Here is a 6,020-nt window from a genome sequence, read left to right on the forward strand (position 1 = left end):
ATGTAACCCAATCACAAAAGAACAAACACGGTATGCACTCTCTGATAAGTGGTTATTAGCCCAGAAGTCGGAATTCAGGAATAACAACCCACAAACCACAAGGAACTCAAGAAGAAGGAAGACCAAAAGGTGGACATTTCATTCCTTCTTAAAAGTGGTAACCAAATACCCATGGAAGAAGTTGAAGAGATTAACTATGGAGCAGAGTCTGAAGGTAGGACAAGCCAGCCTAAATATAGCTATCTCCTGAGAGGCTCTGACAGTACCTGACTAATATAGATATAGAGGCTCACAGCCATCCATTGAACTGAGTACAGGATCCCCAGTGATGGAGTTAGAGAAAGGACCAATGGAGCCGAGGGGTTTGCATCCCCTTAGGACGAACAACAATATAAACTAATTGGCACCTTCAGAGCTCCCAGGGTCTCAACCACCAACCAAGAACTGCACATGGTGGGTTTGATTGTTTTGGCAGCATGTGTATAGTAGAGGATTGCAAGTTCGATCATCAATAGGAGGAGAGGACCTCGTCCCTATGAAGGTTGTGTGCCCCAGTGTAAGGGAATGCCAGGGCCAATAAGTGAGAGAGGGTGGGGTGGCAGGCATGGGGAGAGGGGAGGCAACTGGGGTTTGTTCTTGTTGTTTTTGTTTGTTTGTTTGTTTGTTTTTTGGAGGGGAAACTGGGAAAGGAGAAATTTACATGTAAATAAAGAAAATATCTAAAAAAAAAAATAAAGCACCTCCCAAAATAAATATAACACAAAACAAATAAACAAATAAAACCCATCACATTGTAACCAATTGGAAGCACAACAAGCAAACAAAAAGCTGTGGAGTTCATTATATACTTGAAGACTACTCTTGAATATGAGGCCTGCTCGGGAGTGGTGGATATATCCCGTGTAACTATATTTGAGATAGCCTCTCAAATACTCCTTGATTTTAGCCATCTCTACCCATATTCCCTCCAACAATCCCTTCTCCCCTCTATTTCCTGACTTGATCTTCCCATTCTAGCTGCCTCCATCCATACTCTCATCTATCCTATTTCTCCTTTATTTTTTGAGAGGTTAGAGGATGCTGGGAGAGAATAGAAATCAGTGGGAGGGCATCCCTGATATATCGAGGTGTCCAGGAGTCTATGGGGGTGACCTTAGCTGAGCCCTGTACCATCTGGGGACATGGAGCCTGAAGATTCCACTTCGTGTAGCCAGTTCAGACTTGCAGTTGAAGGAGGCAGACACCAGCCCATCTATAAAACCTTGGACCCAAAATTTGTCCTGCCTACAAGAAATGCAGGGATAAAGGTGGAGCAGATATCCAAGGAATGGCAACTAATGACTGGCCCAACTTGAGACCCACCATATGGGAAAGAGTCAACCCCTAACATTATTAATGATAATGATAATGATTTGGCAGACAGGATCTGTCTTCTGAAAGCCCTCATCTAGCAGCTGACCGAAACAGATGCAGAGCCCCACAGTCAAACACTAGGTGGAACTCAGGTGGAACTCAGGGAGTCTTGTGGAAGAGTTGGGGAAGGACTGAGGGAGCCTGATAGATCAAGGACCCCACAAAAAGACCTACAGACTAAACTAACTTGGTCCTATGGGAGCTCACAGAGACTAAATTATCAACCAACCAAAGGGCATGCCCAGGATGGGCCTAGGCCTGTTATACATTTGTAGTAGATGTGCAGCTTGTCCTTCATGTTGGCCCCTAACAATTAGAGTGGGGAACTGTCTGTGATTCTGCTGCCTGCTTTGGATCTCTTTCTCATTACTCTGGCCTCAGTTGGGAAAGGATTCACTTAGTCCTGCTGGGACTTGATGTATCAGGGTGGGATGGTACTAATGGATGGCCTCCACTTCTTTGAGGAAAAGGGGATGGAAGAATAGGGAAGGGGGAGGGGAGGAATAGGAGCTTTGATTAGGCCATAATATGAATAACTACATTAATTAATGAGAACAAAGGGGCTAGTTTATGATGAAGGCCTTATTTCTCTTCTGTGCTCCCAATGTTTCTATTCTATGCTCTCAATTTTATAAGTAGAAAATAAGAAATAATTATTTCCAAAGCTTATTTCTCTAACATAGTAGTCTGATTTTCAAATATCTTCATCATCCTATTCATCCAAGTAGTCACTGAAGGAGTTCCTATTACAGAATATATAAAGGTGTTACAATAGCTGAAGTTATATGATCATACAATTCACTGATACACATGAGAAAACTAAATAATCACAAGGAGGTGACATGATGAGTCTTTCAACCATATTCACATTATTTTACTTTTTCCTATATATAATATCTGGTTTCAATAAAAAATTTCTACATTCTATTTCAAATAGAAATTTCACTAGAAAATTTCTATGATACAAGGCATATCCAGAGGATGGAGTAGAGGTCGGGAAATCACATTCTGAAGAGATAGGCAACTATGAGCACAGGATTTCAGATGTAGTAGATATTTTTCAGTTATCAGGCAGGAATTTTAAACAATTAATTACAAATATTTATTACCTAGGGGAAAACTGGCAACATACAAGAGCAGATGGATAATATAATCAAGAATTCTAACAAAAAAGTAAAAAGAAATGCTAAAGCTCTACTAATAGTAAAGAATGCCTTATGACTGATACAGGCAGTAAGTAAAAAGTAGATAAAATAATATTTAAAAAATAAATAGTGCATGTCTGGAGAGATGGCTCAGAGGTTAAGAGTACTGACTGCTTTTCCACAGGTTCTCAGTTCAATTCTCAACAACCACATGATGGCTCAGAACCATGTGTAATGGGATTAGATTCCCCCTTCTGATATGCATAAGACAGAATGCTTGTATACATATATGCATAAAATAGAAAAATAGGTAAATCTTAAAAAAAATAAAAAGGGGAGCTGGAGAGATGGCTCCAATTCCTCATATTATTGAATTTCAATCGATTAGGATATGTTGGTATTATTAATTTTCAAATTAATATATTAAGAAAAAGTAATTGTCACTTCCTGTTGTTTTTGTTGTAAGAGATGGAATTAGATTTCTGTGGATTTGTTGAAAGATTACCTTCTTGCTTCTTCTAGGGTGTAGTTTTGATCCTTATGTTGATATTTTCCACCTATTATCCTTTGTAGGGCTGTATTTGTGGAAAGATATTGTTTTGTTTGTAAATTGTAGATTTTGTTTTGTCATGGAATATCTTGTTTTCTCCATCTATGGTAATCGAGAGTTTTGCTGGGTATAGTAGCCTGAGCTGGCATTTGTGTTCTTGTAGGGTCTGTATGACATCTGCCCAGGATCTTCTAGCTTTTATCATCTCTGGTGAGAAATCTGTTGTAATTCTGATAGGCCTGCTTTTATATGTTACTTGACCATTTTCCCTTACTGCTTTTAAAATTCTTTCTTTATTAGTGCATTTGGTGTTTTTATTCTTATGTGATGGGGAGAATTTCTTTTCTGGTCCAGTCTATTTGGAGTTCTGTAGGCTTCTTGTATGTTCATGGGCATCTCTTTCTTTAGGTTAGGGAAGTTTTCTTCTATAATTTTGTTGAAGATATTTACTGGCCAATTACCTTGGGAGTCTTCACTCTCTTCTATACCTATTATCCTTAGGTTTGGTCTTCTCATTGCATCCTGGATTTCCTGGATGTTTTGGGTTAAGAGCTTTTTGCTTTTTGCATTTTCTTTGACTGTTTTGTCACTGTTTTCTAAGGTGTCTTCTACCCCTGAGATTCTCTCTTCTATCTCTTGCATTCTGTTGATGATGCTTGCATCTATTACTCTTGATTTCTTTCCTAGGTTTTGTATGGCCAGGGTTGTCTCTCTTTCTGATTTCTTTATTGTTTCTATTTCCATTTTTAGATTCTGGATGGTTTTGCTCATTTCCTTCACCTGTTTGATTGTGTTTTCCTGTAGTTCTTTAAGGGATTTTTGTGTTTCCTCTTAAAGAGCTTCTAGCTCTTTACATGTGTTCTCCTGTATTTCTTTGAGGGTGCTATTTATGTCTTTCTTAAGGTCCTGTATCATCATCATGAGAAGTGATTTTAGATCTGAATCTCACTTTTTTGATATGATGGTGTGTCCAGGACTTGCTATGGTGGGAGAATTGGGTTCTGATGATGGCAAGTGACCTTGGTTTGTGTTGTTTATTTTCTTATGGTTGTCCCCCGCCATCTGGTTATCTCTATCTAGTGCTACCAGCCCTTGCTAAATCTGACTGGAGTCTGTCCTTCCTGTGATCCTGGTTATGTCAGGACTCCTAAGAGTTAAGCTGTCTCTGTGATCTTGTGATTCTGGGATCCTGTGATCCTGAGCTTGTTAGATCACCTCTGATCCTGGGTGTGTCAGAGTGCCTGGGAGTGGAGCTTCCTCTGGGTGTTGTGGGACTGGCTGCAGAGCTTGCACCCAAGGTCTGCTCTGGACCCCAGCCCAGACAGACCTGAAAGAACCAAAGTCACTGGGCTGGTGGAATTCCTGTGTGCCTGGTCCCCTTGGTCCCAGTTACTCCCAGTGTTGGGACAGATGTTGGTTCCTCCTTACCTCTGATCCTCGGTTTGTCAGAGTGCCTAGGAGTGGAGCTTCCTCTTGGTGTTGTGGGACTGGCTCCAGAGCTTGCACCCAAGGTCTACTCTGGGCACTGGCCTAGAAAGACTGGAGGGAACCCCAGTCACTGGGCTAACAGAGTTCCTGTGTGCCTAGTCCTGCTGGTCACAGTTACTCCCAGTGTTGGAACAGAAGTTGGTTCCTCCTCACCTCTCTTAAAAAGTTGTTTACTGATTCTTTGTGATTTCACATCATGTACCCCAGTCCCATTTATCCCCCCATACTTTTGTATCTGCCCTCCACCCTTTGCAACCTTTCCCTCAAAAGAAAATAATAAGATATAATGAAAACAAACAAGCAGATACCCACCAAAAACCATCTTGTTGTGGGAGTTGAAATGTGTTACAGTGTATCACACAGTATAGCCATTTATCATCTCATCTTTTATTTGCAAATGTTCATTGCAGTAAGTCATTGGTCTGTTTCAAGGCCTATGGCTTCTGCTACACTATCAATATTGGATTCTCACAGGGATTCCTCTTGAATATTCTGTTGTTGCTCCATGTCATAGAGAACCTGCTGGCTTGGATTTTTAGGATCAGGAATGGCTATTTTAATAATAATAATAACCAGGTAATGTTATATTGTTGTCTAATAGATATGTTTATTCTATGTGGCTACTGTAAGGTAAAAAATGTGATTTAATACTTGGAACCTTTGGAAAACAACTTGCACATTTTTAAATATTTCTTGAGTATTTTGTAGACTATTAAAACAACTTACTTGAAAAAAGTCAGTGAGTATGAAACTGTCTTTAGAGACTCCCCAAACTAAGAAGTGAATGAGGTAAAAATGTAATTGAGCATTCAAGATCTGTGAATTCAATGCTCAGTTAAAAAAAAACAGGTGTAATACATGCCTAAAGGGGTAATAAAGACAGGTGCAATACACACATAATGGGGTAATAAAAGCAGTGTAATATATGCCTAATGAGGTAATGAAAACAAGTATAATATATGACTAATGGGGTGATAAAAACAGGTGTAGTACATGCCTAAGGGGGTAATCAGTGAGAAAGGGCAAATAAAAGCAATGTTAAGTGGTAATGACTACAGTTTTTCTAAAATTAATTACAGATACTAAGGCATTTATCATTTAAAACTCTTGATACTATATATGGGTATGCATGATATATATGCCTGGTGATTATAAGAGGGCCTGAGTGTGGAGAGTTCAGTGCAACTCTATGGAGTCTGATTTCCTTCTTCCACTATCACACGAGTTCCCAGGTCTAACTCAGACCACCAAGCTTGTGCAGTAAGTACTTTTACCTGGTGAGCCACTTGGTTGTCCGGAAGCTGAAAACAAAACAAAACAAAATAAAAACTATGCACCTAAACATGTAATGATATTCAAACTCTTTAAAAATCAAAGATGAAGAGAAAAATGTAAAGAAGTCAAAGGGAGCAAAAATAACCTTA

Source organism: Mastomys coucha, unplaced genomic scaffold (assembly GCF_008632895.1).
Source record: "Mastomys coucha isolate ucsf_1 unplaced genomic scaffold, UCSF_Mcou_1 pScaffold4, whole genome shotgun sequence".
NCBI lineage: Eukaryota > Metazoa > Chordata > Mammalia > Rodentia > Muridae > Mastomys > Mastomys coucha.